This window comes from Artibeus jamaicensis, unplaced genomic scaffold (assembly GCF_021234435.1).
Source record: "Artibeus jamaicensis isolate MK-2021 breed Jamaican fruit bat unplaced genomic scaffold, CSHL_Jam_final contig_923, whole genome shotgun sequence".
Lineage (NCBI taxonomy): Eukaryota > Metazoa > Chordata > Mammalia > Chiroptera > Phyllostomidae > Artibeus > Artibeus jamaicensis.
The window spans coordinates 5,997,388-6,016,515 of record NW_026522014.1 but is presented as its reverse complement, the minus strand read 5'-3'; the positions used below and the strand labels follow the sequence as shown (position 1 = coordinate 6,016,515).

Genomic DNA, 19,128 nt, shown 5'->3' with positions numbered 1-19,128 from the left:
ACTAAGCATAATATTCTCCAGTTCCATCCATGCTGTCACAAAGGGTAGGAGTTCCTTCTTTCTTTCAACTGTGTGGTATTCCATTATGTAAATGTACCACAGTGTTTTGATCCACTCATCTACTGATGGGCACTCATGCTGTTTCTAGCAGTTGGCTATTATAAATAACACTGCTCTGAACATTAGTGTGCATAGGTCCTTTTGAATTGGTGTTTTGGCATTCTTAGGATATAGTCCCTACAGTGGAATTGCTGGATCAAAAGGCAGTTCCATTTTTAGTTTTTTGAGGAAATCCCATACTGTTTTCCACAGTGGCTACACCAGTCTGCATTCCCACCAACAGTGCACTAGGGTTCCCTTTCCTCCACATCCTCACCAGTGCTTGTTTTTTGTTAATTTATTAATGATAGCCATTCTGACAGGTGTGAGGTTAGGGTTCTGACCCTTTAAGTTCTAACTTCCCAGACACTATTCGGTTCTTCTACTGAGGAAGGTCTAAAAGAAATTCCTAAGTGCCCAATAAAGTTGACAGGCAAAGTTAATCTTTATCAGACTGGGGCATTTTATGATGACTTACCCCATGCATCCTAAATAATACAAAATAATACTGTACATATTATCAAAGGCAGCATACCTGAGGCAGATACTGTGATGCATTGCTCTGATCCCCCTTCAGGGCTGTAAGACTTTTCCCCCCAGCTGTTGTGTACGTTGCCATTGATAATGCTAGGCTGCCAGCCCTCTCAGGGAATTGCCTCAGGTGCAGACAGCTGCTTTAGCTCAAGGGCATCCATGTCCAATGACTGATCAACCCAAGGGTATAAAAACCCAGCTGCCCAGAGCCAAATGATCTTCATTATCCAGTCCATCATCAGAGTTCTTGATCTAGTTGGATAAGTCCTCTGTTAGGACTGGATGATCCCCCAGCCTTTGCCTTTGTCAAGTCCTGCGTCATTCTCTTCCCTTCCTCAGGCATTAATCTCAAAAGTACTCCCTAATATATTGCTGTGCATGCTGATCTCTGTTTTAGAGATCGTTGTCTGGGAAACCCAGCCTATGGCACAACCTAAAGCAAGAGGAAGGCTATATCTCATTCCCCTTGAAATTCAACCTCCTTTTTAGGTATCTACAGTCAATAGGTGATATAATTTTGAGCGACTTTTGCCTACCTAAACATCATTAACATCAGTGCTCCATATGAGAAAGGAAGAGAAACAGATGCAGTGCAAACTATCAGTCTTCTTCTGTGCCCACAAATGAGCTCATAATAATTTCACCATGCCATTCATGGTGATTTGGACTGAAGCTTTTGGATTTTTCACATTTAATCCAAGGTAGAATTTTGAAATACTTTCACGATGTCAGCCCTTTTTATGACTACCTTTGCCTCAGGGTAAACCTCAATAGATTCTACTTACACACATATTTTAAGGATACTTGAAAGATCACATACTAGAGAAAGTATGGAAAGGTTCATGTTTTGCTAACATCTTTTAAAATGTTTCCATGGTGATTCAACCTGATGAAATACTAAGTATTAGCTAAAATGTGTTCTAATGCTGGTTGTAATCCTAGCTGCTTTCAGAGCCTCATGGTCCTCAGCTGTAAATGGGAGGATGATAATGATACCTACCTTATTTTTCAGACTATAAGATGCACTCCCCCCAATTTGGGACAAATAATGGTTGTTAATGCTGCTGTGAGTTCTGTTTACATTTACATTAGTGAAATATTATGTTATTTATGTTATTAAATATTTCACATTTTTTGCTTCAAATTTTTTTTCCTATTTTCCTTCTCTAAAACCTAGGGGTGTCTTATGGTCCAAAAAATACGACATGTTACTTAAATGAGAGGATGTTTACAAAGGCCTACCATAATTATAAGTACTCAATAAATGGTAGTATATATAGTTAAAATATTTATATATTTTTATAAACGAGTATAATGATAGTAAATGAATTGACAAAAAATTTTAAAGGAAGTGTCTTTTCAACAAATATTTTAATTTGTTTCCATATTTTAGTTTCCTAGTAGCAAATATTGATTAGCAGATAAAGATAGTCCCAATATAGATTACTATATTGAAATGTGCATAGTGATTTTTATCCAAAGGGCAATTATCATTAAAGTAAAGAAGTTGTATTAAGTGATTTCCAAGTTGTTTTTTTTTCTTTCCAGCAGTTAAAGCCTCATGAGTCTGTGGCCTAGGATGGCCCTCCAAAATTAGAAGCAACAACTTTGGGGAATTTCAGTCTCTCTCTGTTTAGGGTGGGTGCATGTCAATAGAATTCTTGTTCGAAGTCCTCTTGACTAATAGTTTACTTGCAGATAATTCAGACCCTCAATCTAATATACCATTGTTTGTACAAAATACCTGTTAGTCCAGAAGTAGTGAATAATGATTAAATTATTGTAAAAATGCAAGTTGCTGTCCATTACTTTGTCCTAGCCTTCTAGTTGCTTAAACTCTGTTTAAGTTGATTGTGTATTATGGCTCATTATTTTTTTTCTTAATACTAATTAATTCTATTGTTTAGTACCGTGTCTGTAAGTGGAGACAGTTCTGCTTTCTCTCTGCCATCTGTTAACATTGGTCCTGAGACCAGTTTTTCTGATACAGTTGCTGCAACTACATCAGATCTTTGGATATGCCCTTGGACATGTGCCCTCTATTTCACCTTTTGTCTCTAGAATGAGTTGTGGGTATCTGTTTATACTTTTGAACCTATTTAAAGTCAAGCCTTACCTCCACTTTGTACCTCACTTGCCTTGTTTTTTTACTGAGTGGATCCAAACTAGCAGACACACAGGACCATCTTTATTTTCCTCCCCTTCTAAATATTTGTCTCTACATCCATGTTTCTACTTCCTGCCTAAGAAGAGGAGTCTGACCTCCTTTCTCACAAGAAGTAGGATAGCATTTTATCTTTCCTTGTGCTCTACTTGAACCATTTAATATATGCATCGTCAGTCAAGATAACATTACCTATCCCCTTATATATTAGACTTTTATCAAGGATATAAATGATGGTGGGGAATGGCAGGGGATAGGAGTTGAGGGTAGAAAGTTGAAAGCTGATGAGCAGGGAGGTAACCCTTTATAGTTGAAGCCTGAAAGATCTAGACAAAAAGTGAAATGATATTCAGCAACATAATAGAAAGAAACTTGCAGAGTTCAGAAGAACCAGATCTCTAGTGCTCTGAGGAGACTGGAATTTGTATCCAATATAAAATGTGGCGAAATACTTGGGTCAAGAAGGGCACACATGTGGGACAGGAAAGAATTGAAGTCTTTGAAGAAATAGGGATCTCATGTACAAATAGCCATTCATGATATCACTGCCTTTTATTCTTTAAAGTACAGACACACCCTGCCCTCCAAATTATCAGCACTGGTGAGTACAAAGCTCTGTAGGGTGTGAGAAAGGAAGTGAGAAGATACGCCACGTTCCAGTTTACCAGGCTCCCAGCTGATGACCCAAAGGCCAGTTTCCTTTTCTTCCACTACATATTAGATACGCTTTTATGGACTGATGTGATTCTGTTTTAAATACTGTTTCAGTAGGAAAATCCCTTCATACTTCAAAATGGATCACCTTTAAATGAATTTTTGGAGTATAGCTCATGTGGAGACAGGGGACTTTTTCTAGTTTACTATCATTAAGCATATAAATGTTGCAGATACAGAAAATTCAGGTAATAAACAATGACTTGCCAAAAACATTATAATGAAATGAAGATAAAATTGGAATTTCCTGTGCCTTCATTCAGTCTGTAAAACTTCTTCTTTTATTGGATCTGTAAGGAGACTTCTTTAGCTTGAAAAGATTAATGGGGAAGGGGAAAGAAGGAAGCAAACCACCACAGTCCAGTAATCAATCAATCTCTCTCTCTCTCTCTCTCTCCCTCCCTCCCTAAATCTCTTTCAATATAAATGCTTTGCATTTATATTTCTTGTACAATTGATTTCCTTTCCCCTCTCCTCTTCCTGTGTGTGTGTGTGTGTGTGTGTGTGTGTGTGTGTATATGTGTGTGTTAGGGGCAGGGGTGTGTATATATGGGAGAGGGTGTTATTTTTTCTCTTTTTTTTGTTTGCTTCCTATTCTTTCACTGCTCCCAGTATTTGGCCTGCTTCCTTTCAATCTCTTCCTTTTCATCTTTAGCTCTTGTTTTTAAACCTGCCCCTCCTAGTAGAAAACAGAATGCTATCATTACTTCCATTATCTTCTAAAGTTTAAGTTCTTAACTCTTTCTGATGCTGTGCTAACCATTTTAAAAAAGAAAATGATACAGTCAGTGCCTGACTTCCAAAGTATACACTCTCCTGTGAAACCCAGCTATGATTTTATGATTCCTGACTTTTTTTGTTTGTTTCTCCATCCCATTAAAAGTCTGGTTGATGGCAATGAATTTCCTCCTTCCAAAAAGGCCTAAGTCATAAACATACTCGATTCACATACTACTTCAGCAGGTTCAAGAACTCCCTGAACCCTTAAGGAGTTTATGATCCCAGATAAAGAATCTTGCTGCTTGTGTCAATACATTGCACAAATGTCACACAATTTTTGAGAAAGGAGAAATATCTTGAAACACCAATTTTAATTCATTCAGTAAGAAAATCAATAGGCTGTTTAAAATTCATATTTGTGTAGTGGGAGAGGTCAAAGAGAAAGAAATGTTATTAAGTTACAAGTAGATTGTAATATTATCCTAAAGGAACAAACATTGAGCACCACCTACTATTCATGTATCTACATATACAATTCCTACATGATATAGCTGTTGTAAAATTATATATGTATATGTGTATTTATATGTATGTACATATACATATTATACATTTGTGTAGGTAAACAAGTTGTGTATATATTAAGTACATATAATATAAAAAGTATATATAAATATAATTTTCATAATAGCTATATATATATATCATGTAGATATGGAAATTAAGGCTCAGAGAAATCAAATAGCTAGTTCAAGTCACCTGCTGGTGAATGATGGATTAGGATTCAAGTCAACATCTAACTGTACTGCCCCCTTAAAGGATGATTTCTTATCTTTTCCACTCAACACAAAGCTTAGCACAAAGGAGGCACTCATGGTAAGGTGGAGTGTTGATTGAATTAAACCAAGCAGGGTCAAGCACAGAATCCTACAGTAGATTATTGGAGACTAAAAACCACCCCTCTTAATTTCATTTATTTAGAGAAAGGAAGGGAGACCACTCTAACCCCCTTCTTCTATAGAGGGGACTCTACAAAGTTGCAGAAAAATAATTTTACTTTATTCATCAAAGAACTGTGTCCGGTCTGTCGTACTTTGAGGATAGCAGGCATGGATCTGCCCGTTTTCATTAGGAAGGAATGTACTGCAAAGTTAATGTAATATTAACTTGAGAAAGCCATTTTTGATTTAGTGAGTCCTCTGAACATTCAAGGAACTATTTTGACTGAGGCTCCTGAACTAAAAAGAACAACTTGGAACATGCCTATGAGGAAAATACAGCAATTTTAATATAAGGAGCTTCTCAAATGAAGTCTGCTTTTAAAGGAATTTTCAGAATGTATATGCACATACTCTGAGACTAGCTAATGAAGGAAGCTATAATGGGAAGAGAGTTGGTGAGGAAAATGAAAGCAATGTTAGAATTGCGGGGACCTTTCAGGTACAGAGCCTGGTTCTACTTCAAAAGTATATCTGTAGGGAAGCTAAGAAAAACTTATCTAAGTTGAATAGAAACTGTATTGGGAGTAATTATAGTCTTAGCAGGTAGTCAAAGCTGAAATAGTGACTGCATTACTCTGATGGATATGTTCATTATTTAAAAATAAGCCCAAGTCAGGGCAAGATCATGATGCATAGTTTTGAATTTCTCCAATCTCTTCCTAAAAACACACTAAATAACTAGGATAGCAATAGAACAATTCTGCTCACAACATCCTCCAGAAAACCAACTGACACAGCGTCCCCATGACCCTCATAACGCCACTGGGGTTTGCCCCACCCAAACCACAGACAACTCGGGACCCATATAGGTAGGACATACTGAGGTTTAGTAGCTATGCAGAAGTAGTAGAAGGGAGAGAAAGAGAGTTTTGATGGCTCAATAAGCACAGTAATACAACAGTTACCAACAAATATTCAGAAGGGAATGTCTTTCCTTGAATGGAATTCTCGGCGAGTGAATATTGTGAGAACCACAGTGCAAAAACAAAGGCTGCAGACTCGAACTGCGGATGCATGGAACATAAAGAGCACAGCTACGCACCAAGGGACTATGGAGAGAGAGATTAAAGGCACTGCAGTGGCTTAAGTCCTCAAAGAACTGAAGTCACTGATAAAACTCCTTTTCTAAGGAGAACACTACTATGGAGAGTATTAAAATTGAGCAGGACAGGAACTCTGAGGACCCAGGGGAGAAAAGGGTCAAGCAATGTGGGGAAGAGGTGGGACTCTAGAAAATACAGATTGCACAAGGCAGGTGTGACTACACAGGAAGGATGTCTACATTTATATGTATCTATGTATTGATCCGTCTATCTACCTATCATCTCTCTATTGCGTAATAGCAGTAGAGGAGAAAGCTCTCAAGCATTGAAACTAGGAAAGCTACTATTCTGCATCACAATCTCTGCAAGAGAACCACTTTCTGAAAGCGCAGAACATTCCAATTTTTTTCTACATTAACACCAGAAAAGGATATTGTCGAACACCAAATGTACTATTATAAACAAACTAAATAATACAACAATGAATAATTAATGCATACCAGAAAATACATAATTAAAAAGCAGATAAAAGCTAAATAGCAAAATAGAATTATCTAAAAGGATTTCAGAAAACAATAGAAACTAGAAGAGAACAGCATATATGAGAACTAGGAAACTCAGCAATGAGATGACTAACTCGTTTGGGGACTGAGATAATTCAGACTGGTCTTCAGTCACTGGGAGGGCTGGTCTTTTCCAATTTACCCTTACTCATAAAGTGTGTCCCTTTTTGGTCTCAACTGAAATTTATGGATTTCCTCTTCCCTGCATGTCCCTGAACTCCAATTTCCCCCCAACCCCATGAATCTATCAAAAGCGTTAAAGTTCTAATCTTTTCAGCTGCTATTCTCTAATAGGCAAACGCCTTAAGTCTGAAAGCAGTGCTGTTCAGCCCTTTGTATTCTGGATAATGTCCCCATAAATCCTTACTGCCTGGGTGAGAATTCTTTAAAGAAAAAAATTTTTTATTCTCACCTGAGGACATTTTTTCATTGCTTTTAAAAAGAGAGGAAGGGAGAGAGAGAAGCATCGGTTGGTTGCCTGTTGTACATGCTGGATTCTGGGATTAGGGATCATAGGTATCTGGACTGGGGATTGAACCCACAACCCAGGTATGTGCCCTGACTAGGAATCAAACCCACAACCATTCAGTTTTGGATCAATGCTCCTACCAACTGAGCCACACCAGATAGGGAGAGAATTCTCAATACCTATCACATCGTTCTGAAATAAGGTAGCCCAACTTGTCGGAAACAGAACTTGAGAAATACAGTTTAGCAAAGAAGGAAAATGAATAAATAAGTAGGATTTGAGGGAAAATGAGAGACATAGGAGACAGGAAAAGAAGATCCAATGTAAGTGTAATTTATGTGGGAAGAAGAAAATGAAACCAATAGAACAAAACAAATATAAAATTTATAATGCAAGAAGATTTTCTTAAAATAAATTGAACATCTATATTGAAAGAGCACACCACTGACCTTGGGAAGTGAACCCAGAATTTTTGACAGCAAGACTTATTCTAGTAAAACTGGAAAATAAAGAGAAAAACTCTTTGGACATCCAGGCGTAAAGACCAAGTCACTTAGAAAAATAAAAACATATATTCATCAGATTAATCCACAGCATAAAACAACAGAGCAACATAGTTAAGATACTCAAGGAAAGGAAATGTGAAACAATGATTTTTATATACACTGAAACTTGTTTTTAAGTATAAAAACTATAGAGAAATCAAGTAGCTATGAACATGCAGTAACTCATGGTATAGTGCTCCCTGAGAAATCTACCAAGGAAACAAGCCTCAGACAGCCATGAAATAGAAGGTGCTTTAGCTCAGTTCCAGGCATGTGGCAGCATGCCGGTAAATGTCAGTTGAACAAATGGATATATGGATGGATACATGAGTTAAAGAATTTTTTAATTTCAGTATATACCTTGGAGGAAAAGGGAGGGGTCATCTGTATTACTAGTTACCACAGAGCTAGGGATGTGAAGACTAAGAATGTTAGTCCTGGGAAATTTTATTAGATAAAGATGAACAAACTGTGTCTGTGAGTGATTTGCCTAAGATACACAGATGGCCAATGGGTGAGCCAGGAAGTCAATCCAGGATTTTCAGCTGCTTAGTGCAGTTCTCTTTAAAAACTCATTTGCTGATAAAGTATAACCCTTAAATAGCATTATTCATCTTTTCTCCTTAATAAATGAATCCTGTTTTCTGTATCCCATAGTAAAATGTTTCTTGAAGACTGGACCATAACTTTTTTTTTCATTAACTTTGTCAAATTTACAATAGCGGTTTATGTTTATTATAGAAATATTAGAGAAAAACTCTTTGTTTATAATCCCATATCCCAGACAAAACTATTATGTTTATAAACATTTTTGGCTTAACCTCTTTAGACTTTTTTATTCTCTGAACAAATGTACACTGGTGTTTAAAACATAATAGAATCATGTCATATTTTTTGTAGTCTTTTTCACTAAATATATCATGGTCATCTTTCATTATCAATAAATGTAGAACTAAATCACACAGAAAATGTTTAAATGGATTTTATTTTAATGGAAATATAAATTTTAATTATTACCTTTTGTTTTCCTTAGCATTTTATAATTTCAGTTCATTCATTGTCACTTACATGTAGTGTAACTTTTGTCTGTCCTTAGTTTATTTTCTCTGCTTATATTTGAGATGCCATAATCCAATGTGGCTCTAGGGCAGAGGCCTCCTATCCATGGCTGGGGCTGGAGAAACCTGAGGAAGCTGCAGGGAGCAGCGCAAGGCTGGCATCTTGGAGGCTGGGTGAGAGGAGCACCCTTCAGACCGGTTTCCTGTGTTGGCTCCACCTCATTATATGTTTCCTGTGAAACGTATTAAAAGGCAGCCATTCCCCGCCGCAGATATTTGCCTGTAGCCAAATGAAGACTTTAGCTGCAGTTAGCCAACTTGATTTGATGTTACCTTTATAGATAGTTAATTAACATGAACCAATTTCTATTTTTTTTTTCAATATCTTCTTTTATGTATTGTGGGCTCAAGGTTTTTCTTTTTCAAGCATCAAGCCATTTTGTAGACTTTTAAAATCCTTGTGGTCTTGGGCACACAATGCCCAATGCAGTGATAGGAAGGTTCCGCAATGAACTCTTCGATCCGCCGCACTACTACATAGCGCCTCCTGTCTCCATGTCTTGTAGGTGTTGTTAAGGACAGGGCCCCCTAACTCTGTTGGACCATGGCAATACCGTATGTGGTGCAAAAACTACATTACAGCTAGAAAATCTTCTGCTGACACTTCAGATTTTTAGGTTTTCTCATTTCAAATATGTACCCAATCCTGAGTAAACCTCATCAGGAAGAAACAAAAACCTTCATTTTTGTGATAGATAGCAACCAGAGTTATTTAGTTTGAATATTAATGCATATTGCAAATCTAGTTATGGGATTAGTGTTAGATAGGTTATAGAATTAACTTAAAATTTTACTAATAGCAATAATTTGGGTGGTAAATTGCTTGGATTCTATTCCCAGCTCTGCCACTAGACACTGAGTAATTTTTTAAAAATTAGTTTACCTCCCTCTAAGCCTTAGTTTTCTTACCCGAAGTATGAGAATAATGATACTATTTACCTCATAGAATTGTTATAAGGACACCACGAGATAATGCATAAAAATCACTTTAATATAGAGTTTGGCATGTGTTAATCCCTTTGCAAATGTTAGCTATGTTACTGTAAGTATTGCATCTACTCAAAAGGAGGCTGTAGCTGAGAAAATCAAAAGAAGGCTGAGACTTAAAAGGGCAGCAATGGAAGGATTAGATCACCATGAGTAAAGATGTATCCTTAGAAACCAAGGCTATGCCCCTGTACACCCTCATATTTCTAATTCCTATGCATGGATGTGAAAGTTGGACAGTGAAGAAGGCTGATAGAAAGAAGACTGGTCTTGGAGGAAAGCTCAGCGGATACCCTGTACCACCAGAAAGAAGACCAATGGGTCAGAGAGCAAATTAAGCCTGAAACATCACTGGAGGCAAAAATGACAAAACTGAAGCTGTCCTACTTTGGCCACATCATGAGAGTCCAGGGTTCTTTGGAAAAGACAGTAACGCTGGGAAAAATAGAAGGCAGCAGGAAGAGAGACCAAATATGAGGTGCACTGACTCCATAAAGGAAGGCGTAGGTATGAGTGTACAGGAGCTGAGCGGGGCTGTTGCCAGGAGGTTGAGGACCTTGCTCACTCATAGTGTCACCAGGAGGTGGGTTTGACTCAATGGCCCATAACACACACATCACATTTAGGGGCCACAGAAGTAGTGAGTACCATCACAAAACATCTGAATAGTTTTTAATATGGACGCAGCAAAAGGAGTGGTTTTATGTCAAAGAGGAAGTCACATACACACAAAATGTGATTTGAATCACTTGTGAAAATAGGCATGCTCTTTGCTCCAAACCAGGGGTTGATAAACTCCAGCCCACCATCTGTTTTTTATGGCCCACGGGTTAAGAATGGTTCTTGCATTTTTAAATAGTTGGGGGGAGGAATAAAAAGAAATTTAGGTGTAATCAGTCTTAGCATGATAAGATTAGGGTATTATTTATCGAGAAATAGAGTAAAGTGAGTGTTAAAAGTAGAAATTTCCTTACTGAGGATAGGGTATTTGTTCAGGAAATTAGAATTATAATGCAGTGGTCAAGGACTGTGCAGCCAAATTGCCCCACAATCCTCAGTTTTCTTATATGTAAAACGAGACTATCGAGCACCCGTCATGGAGGGATAGTGTGATCAAATTACATAACATATGCAGATGGCTTAACACACCTTTTGGCAGTTAGGTCTCAACAAATATTAGGGGCCCTTGCTGCTACTGTTGTTATCCTTATTATTACTACTATTATCTCACCTGAAAGATGAGACCCTGTTGTTCCCCACCCTGACTTCCTGTGGTTATTTGTGTAATTGGTGTCACCAGTGTCTAATCTTCACCACCCTACTTTTCCAGGAGTTAAAGACCCTCTTTTTCATGTTTTTTTTAAAGGGAGAGTTTCAACAAGAGCCCAGTACTTGTCGGAATGCTGGTTGGCATCTTCTTGGTAGATTTTGGGCTTCCTTTCTTGGCTCCATTCAGATTCAGTGTCTGGTATATTGTTATCATTGTTGCTGTTGTTGATATCCTTGGCTCCTGCCCAAAGTTCAGTCTTATTCTGTTTCACACCCAGGCTTCCTTAACACTTGCCCAAATCTCACTTACCAGGGCCTATTACACTGGGATCATAAAAGAAGCTGGGTCATGAGATGAAATAAACAAGGGCTTGGAATTAGGCAGGCCTGGGTTCAGATCTCAACTGCTGCTTGCTGGTTTTATAACTTGATCTGTCACGAGACCTCTCATTCTCTCAGTATTGCTTGTATTAAAAAAATGATTCAGTCATATCATTTTGACTTCCAGGATCATTTTAATTTCTTCCAATGTTCAAATGACAGGATTAGCAATGTGGTGGCCCATTGAAGAAGAGAGGAGCAGGTGACTCCAGGCCAGGAAATGTAGGTACACACACATGTACACACAGTGTTGACAAAGGATGAAAGGTCTTTGTCCTTGAAAGTTTCTAAACTTCATTTTAGCCGCCCAGGGAGGATAAACCAGTTTTCTAGGTTCTGGGCTCTTTCTCAAAGGTGGTATAATTCTGTTTTCAGAGAAATAGGAGATCCTTTGTGCCTATGGGCCTATTGGAGAGGGGATGGGTGTCCTAGAATTTAGTTGAGGCCCAGGAAGTGTCAGGATATGTGCACAATAAAAGTAATTTCTATGAGTATTGCTTTATGCCCCATGTGGTAGCCAGATGAAGAGGCCTGCCCAGCCCTGTGTTCCTGGAGCTACTTATGGCAGGCAGCAGAGGGATGTCTTCATCAGGCAGGAACCAAAGGAGGACCCCGGAGGTTTTATGTTTCCTTTGTAGGTTCTTTGATTCCACTGGTCCCTGTGGACCATAACACTCTGGCACACTCACTAGGAAACACCCTGGAGACTCATGCTGACCAGGGACCACTGATGGCTTGGGTAGTCATTCAACAAAGATTTATTGAGTTCTTAATATATGCCAAGTTCCTGGTCTGGGGTTAGAGCTTTAAAAATGGGGAAGACAAACCTAAAGAGGTTCATAATTCTCCCCTCCATTCTTTACCCTGGCTTACCCTTCTTCATAGAACTCAATTGTGTGTTATACTCATCCATCTCTTTATTGTGTGTTTCACCCCCCATCAGAGGACAAGGCCCAAGAGAGTGGAAATTTTGTCTTGTTCGTTGCTGTCTTCCCAGTGTCTGGCACATATTATTATGTACTTCACAAATATTTGCTGAATAAATGAGAGAATCCCATTATTTTAGTAGATTAAAGCCAAGTAGCCTTGTATATTACTTTATCTTCTCTTTCTGAAGTAGTCTTGCATTCTCATACCTAAAATAAATAAGACCTTTCCTGCCTTTTTTTCCAAAAGTGCTTATAATGCTGCATCATTTATAGCCTACAGAGCTGTATAATAAACATATGATCTGAAAACGGAACACCGTGCACCTTGTACAAGAGTCTCCAGTCCCCTAGAGCCTTGTAGAGCCAATTCTTTTATGAAAGTCCTTTTTTAAGAAAGACCTATGCAGTCTTATAATCTTCTACTTCAATTTGTATTTATAATTTGAAGTAAAAAATATATATAGTTTCTACATGGGAAAAACCCTTATAGTAGCTATTATATATATGATAGAAATAAGGAAGCAGCAACTTCAGGAGCTCCCACCCGCCGCAGTTGCCGTACAGATTTTTATCCCTCCTGCTGCCCCCCCTCACCTGAGGGAGGGCAATAAGGGTGAGGAAAGGAGAAGGGCAAGACACAGCAGGCTGAGAAAAGATTACAGGAGGATTTTCTCAACTGTCATCTTTGTCAGTAAAATTTAATAAGATGCATCATTTTTTATTTCCACAGCAGTTATTTGCTAATTTTCTAATAAAGGTTTCATTGATGTGCAAAAAAATTTATTTAGACAACCCCAGTGACCATGTCTGTGACTTTTCTTTCATCAGATATCAATCACAGGCTTATTGAACTTAGATTGCATGATCTTCTTTTAATAAAACCTGTGTCAATAAGTTTCTGTCCTTTCATCACTTGGTGTTTACATACTGAGTTTCTTTATAGTGTTCTTGAACCTTAAATTGAAAACTGACATTAGCTTTTTAGCATGCTGGGTTTTTTTTCTTTTCCTTTCTTATAAAGATCAATCACTTTCTGTGTTTTGCTCTTCAAGTTGTCCTTTTGACTCTTGGGATTTATAATACTTTACTATCTTACCTAACACCCCTTCATTTTATTTCTTTTTTTAAAAAATGTATTGTTGTTCAAGTATAGTTGTCTCCATTTTCCCCCAACCCTCCCCCACCTCCTACCCTGCATCCTGCCCCCCTTTGGCTTTGTCCATGGGTCCTTCATACATGTTCCTTGATGACCCTTCCCCTTCTTTCCCCTGTTATCCCTCCTCCTCCTCCCCACTGGTTGCTGTCACTTTGTTGTTTATTTCAATGTCTCTGGTTGTATTTTGCTTGCTTGTTTGTTTTGTTGGTTGGGTTATACTTATAGGTGAGATCATATGGTATTTGTCTTCTGCTTGTAGTAGTATTTAAAAAAATTTTTATATAACCCACCTCTTTCAAAAGATCAACATAGCATTCTTGATAAAAGAATGGCATTTTTAATACTTAAATGACATATTTAATGCTCTAACTTTTCTTGGATTTCTAATGAATTTTGTTTTTTCTTTTCCAACTTCTTAGATTTCATTGTATTGAAAAAGTTTTTAAAACTTTTTGGGGGCAAATTTTATCATGTATAATATACATATGCCTGCATCTGACCCTAATTTTTTTCTTTTAAGCATTGCCTTTCCATTTCATTTCCATATTCCTTAATGTGTGACCAATGGTAAATGTTCATTATGTGAGAACTCTGAGATAAGGTCTGTACTTTCCATATCTCTTTTGAGTCTCACCGCAATCCTGTGAAATAGGTACTATTTTTAGATTTATTTTTCAGATGAGAAAAATGAGACTTGGAGAGTGTCCCATCCAAAGGAATAGTACTTGGAGGAGCTGAACTTTAAATCAATATGTCTGACTCAGAAGTCTATACACTGTACTCTTAACCAGAATACTATGATTCTTCTAGAAGATTCATGTCTGGGATAATTATCCATTTCCAGGTCCAGTACTTCATCAGTTTTTAATCCCCTCCCACTATAGACATTTATACTTTCATGAAGGCAGCAAAGCCTGATGGCTCTGGACAAGGCTCGGGAGCCAGATCAAGTGGAGCCAAGTGAGGCTACCACATACTAACATACTCATTTGGGGGCAAACTGGTTAGCCTTTTGTACCTTGATTCCTAGTCTGAATATGGAGAATAATGGGGCCTACCACACAGTATTGTAACACTTGGATGAATCATCAATATGTCTAAAGCATTTAGACTAGTTTCTGATATGTGGGAAGGGCCCAGTAAATAGCTAATATTGTTATTTATTTATTGCCTCCTTATTTGGTAATTCAAGATACATACTTACTGAGTGGTTTATTCTGTTAGTAAGTGCCAGGCATCCTGCTAAATTCTGAATATAGAGGGATGACTCCCACAGAATCCTTCCCTTAAGGTGCTCACAGTGTGTGTGGGGGGGGTATACCACATACTTAGACAGTCCAGAGATTTGGTGGTCAATCTGAGTTTACTGAATTTGGGGTCAAATGGATAATGAGTGATGGAATGAGAATCTGTAGCCAAGTATGTAGATCTTCCAAACTAGTGCGTTTCTATTGGGGTAGATCATTTCCAGATAGCCAGCTAACCCCTCCCAGTGCACTCACCCTTTTGCAACATGATTTTTCCAATCCTCCCATCAAGAGGTGGTGTTTATTTCCTTTACATTGAATTTGGACTAGCTCTGGGACTTGCTTTGACCAACAGAGTGAGGTGAAAATTAGGAGCATGACTAAGCAGTTGTAGACTTTAAGAGGCCTTGCAAATTTCTTTTTTGACTTTTTAGGATATGGCCCTCACATAAAAAATTGGAGGCTAGGTTACTGAATGATAAGACAGGGAGCAGAGAGAGAGAAATCCAGGTAGTCTCCCCACACTTTAGTCACCCCAGCTGGGGTGTCATGTGAATAAACCTGGCACCCTGAATCCTGTAGTTTTTGTTGAGCTGCCCCGATCAGTTCCTGTTAAATGGCCAATTCCTGCCCAAATTGTAGAATCATAAGCAAGTAAATCAAGTAAATGGTAGAGTTATATGGGGATGGTTTGTTTCATAGTAATAAATCTGTGAAACTTAAGAAGCCTTGCAACTTCCCTTTTCACTGTCTTGGAAGTCAGCCACCATATATAAAAACTTGGATTAGACAATGGAATAATGAGAGATCATGTGGATAAAGTTAAGTCCCTGCATTTCAACCATCCCTGTGTGCTAGACCTCCTAGCACGGCCTAGCCACTGGCTGAATGCAGCCCTATGAGGGAGCCCCAGTAAGATAAGCAGAAAAACCACCCAGAAAACCCACAGAATCATGGTTGTTGATTTAAGCCACTACATTTTTGGATAATTTATTACTATGCAGCAATAGGTAACTGAAATACCCAGGGCTTCCCACAAAAAAGTGAGGGTGTTGAGATTCTTAGCTTTGAGGAATAATAGTTTTTCCATTAATCAAGGATTTTCTGTGTGCATGGAGCTTTATATATGTTTTGTTTAGCCCTGTAAAGCAGGTAATTTGGCAGGTGAATAACCTCAGCTTCAGAGAAGTTAGGCAACTTGCCCAAGGCCTCACAACTAGCAGAGTCACAGCAGAATGGTAATGTGTAATGCAAATGCCTTATTTCAGGCTCCTTCCAACTTTCCTCTCTCTGAGGCAGTGGTTTTCTAACTCGTCTCACCGACTTCCAGTCCCCCATCCCTCCAGTAGATGCCATCAGTTCTCACAACTGAAGCCCATGTTATCAAATATCTACAGGATCTTTTACTCACCCTTATAATAACCCCACTGTTGCCGGGGTGTTCAACCTGCAGCCCAAGGACCGCATGCAGGCCAGGATGGCTATGAATATGGCCCAACACAAAGTTGTAAATGTTGTAAATGTACTTAAAACCTTTTTTTTGCTCATCAGTTTTCGTTAGTGTTTGTGTATTTAATGTGTGGACCAAGACAGTTCTTCTTCTAGCGTGGCCAGAGACACCAAAAGGTTGGACACCCCTGGTAGGATGAAGTCCATTGCAAAGACTCTCTTCTTGCTTCTCTAGCTCAGCTCCTCCTTTATTTGTTTATCGTTTTACCACATGGAGTCACTTGCACAGCACAGATTTGAAACCCCATTTTGTGTCATCTAAGCCTATGCACAGATTGCTTTGCCAGGAATGTCCTCCTCACCTCCCCCACTTTCCCATATATCCATTCCTTGTCCAGGACTTAGTTCACACTTTTCCTTGACTATGAAGCCTAATTACCCGGTCTCCCCCAGGCTTAATTGGCCACTCTTCACTGGTGCCCCCACTGAAACTGTGCACTTTCCTAGCAGAGCATTAGTAACACCTTGTTGTCTGTAAGCCAGTTTTTGTCAACCAGACTGTGAGTTTCTTAATGGTGTCCCTTGGACTGCTGCTCAATGGAAGAAATGCTCTAGTAAAAGAGGATCCAAAAAGGATCAGGTCAAATTGTCAAGGGCCTTGAGTATCATGGTGGTTTAAGCCCAGTGTTGGTCACCTGGATATCCCCAACTTCTCCCATCCTTCCAGGACCACCCTTTCTTCTTCTGTTGAGATTTTCAGATTCCACCTCCTGTTCCACGTGCAGAAAGCTCAGCCTCACTGTCCTCTTCCTTGGGTTCTCCCCCAGGTATCTCTGGAGCTTTAAGGAGTGAGGAGTCGAGTCAGGGGCTCCCTCTTCCCTTCACCGCCTCTTGCTCCCATCGCCTGATTGTGCTGGCAGGTTTGTTTGCTTATGGGTACTGCCCACTCTCTACCTGGCTTCTCTTGATAGATTCTGATTAGGTTCTTTTGTTCTCCCAAAGTAGCTTGAACACAAAGCTGTGGTGGTTGGGAGACTTTGTTCCCTAATTATTTTAACAGTTTGGAATAGATAATATATTCACATGGTTTGAAAATCAAATAATATAACAGGGTACATAGTGAACATTCTCATTCCTACCCCTACCCTTCTCTGCTCTATTCCCCCCTTTCCCCATCTGAAGTAGCTATTTTATTAGCTCCTTCGGTAACCCTTAAGATTTATTTATGCAAATACAATACACTGAAAACATGGAAAATGTTTTTTTTTCTTTTCTCAGAACATTGCTGGCAAAAGCTGAGAAAAATACGCTGCCTGGACGTGCTTTCAGATCTGCCGTCACCCACCCTCTATGGGGCCTTTTCCTCTTGCCCAGAAAAAAATCCTTTCTCTTCTATTTTCCTACAGGGAACTTGCACAGTGACAATATTTTTTGAAAAAAAATTGGGACACAGTCTGAAAAGTGAATTTTTGTGAAATATGGGATGAACCCTCTTTAATTCTGAAGGCCAGGCCCTTTCTCTGGGATAGCAGACTTCTAGCATTATTTAGGCTGCAAGACAGCACTGCAGCTCAGGAAGGAGTTGAGGATGAGGCAAACTTGGATGTTAGCTATCGCTGCCCTGACATGGGGGTGTATTTATCATTAGCCACCTTTCCCCCAGGGCTCCTGCCAGCTGCCATCAGACTAGACCTCCCTCCCTCCGCCGAGACCCTCTTCTCATGCTTTTTATTTGTCTTCCAAGTCCTGGAACCCCTATGTCCTTTTGGTTTTACTTGGGTTTGTAGGAGAGGTCACATGTGGGACACTCCGCTGGGAACTACCAGAAGTAATGGGGGGCTCTTGAGCACCACTTAACTTTAGCAATTAGTCATGCTGTAATAATTTGCATATAGATGGGAAGGCACCAGAGTGTCCTTTCATTAAGATTAATGAGATTAAATTCTCATTGGATCTCTCACTAACATCTCACTTTTGGACTTAGTGCATTTTATACACTTATTCCTTGTATAGTTGCATGGTAGAGATAATTAGTATTCCCCTCATATTCCAGGTATTCTCCTACATTATGCAGCCTCACTTGCAATTAAGTTGGGCCATTTAACTTGTTCTGCCCAATGATCTATGAACGCAAGTGGCGTGAGGCTCTCCTGGACTGAGCCCGTTAAAAGCCAGTGTGCCTTTTCTGTCCCTCCCTTCCCTTCAGTGGGAGCCAGGCCTTCCCGATGGCACAGCTACAGGCTGCAGGGGGCCATCTGATTCACACGGGACAGATGTGGGTGTAAAGTACTTGTATGTGGTGATAAGCCACTGAGATTTGGAGATATTTTTATTAATATTCACTGCATATCTGTGCTACTTGTGTCAGTAGTTTTGGAAATTAAAACCTAAAATCTTTAAAACAATGTGTATGTGTGTATCTTATTTAGGATATGCAAATGTGCCTCCACATTCTACATGAATTACAATTTGAAAATCTCTATACTTGTTTATAGAGATTTGTTTGGAGGTCCTATGAATGTATAAGTGAATTTTATTAAAATATTCCTGTATGTTAGCATTCCTATTCTCAAAGCCATCAAGAACATTCAATATTAAAGATGAGCTTATACTATGTTGCCCTTTCATTTACTCCTAGTTCTGTGAGTTAAGTTACAGGTATAACTTCCTGTCCGACCCACCCTAATAGCTTTAGGCCTTCCCAAATACAATTATGCAAAGTTCTGATGTAGGGGTTTTT

The 19,128-nt window shown here is 38.9% G+C and overlaps 1 long non-coding RNA gene across 1 annotated transcript in view; it reads left to right on the top strand.

Annotated features, from left to right (window-relative positions):
- The window catches only part of LOC128625814 (uncharacterized), a 31,932-nt gene extending 13,166 nt beyond the window's left edge, over positions 1–18,766 (top strand). The window contains exons 3-4 of the long non-coding RNA XR_008389640.1: positions 17,216–17,308; positions 17,667–18,766. This is a non-coding gene — a long non-coding RNA (uncharacterized LOC128625814). The remainder of the gene's footprint in view (positions 1–17,215; positions 17,309–17,666) is intronic.
- Positions 18,767–19,128: the final 362 nt, after the last annotated feature.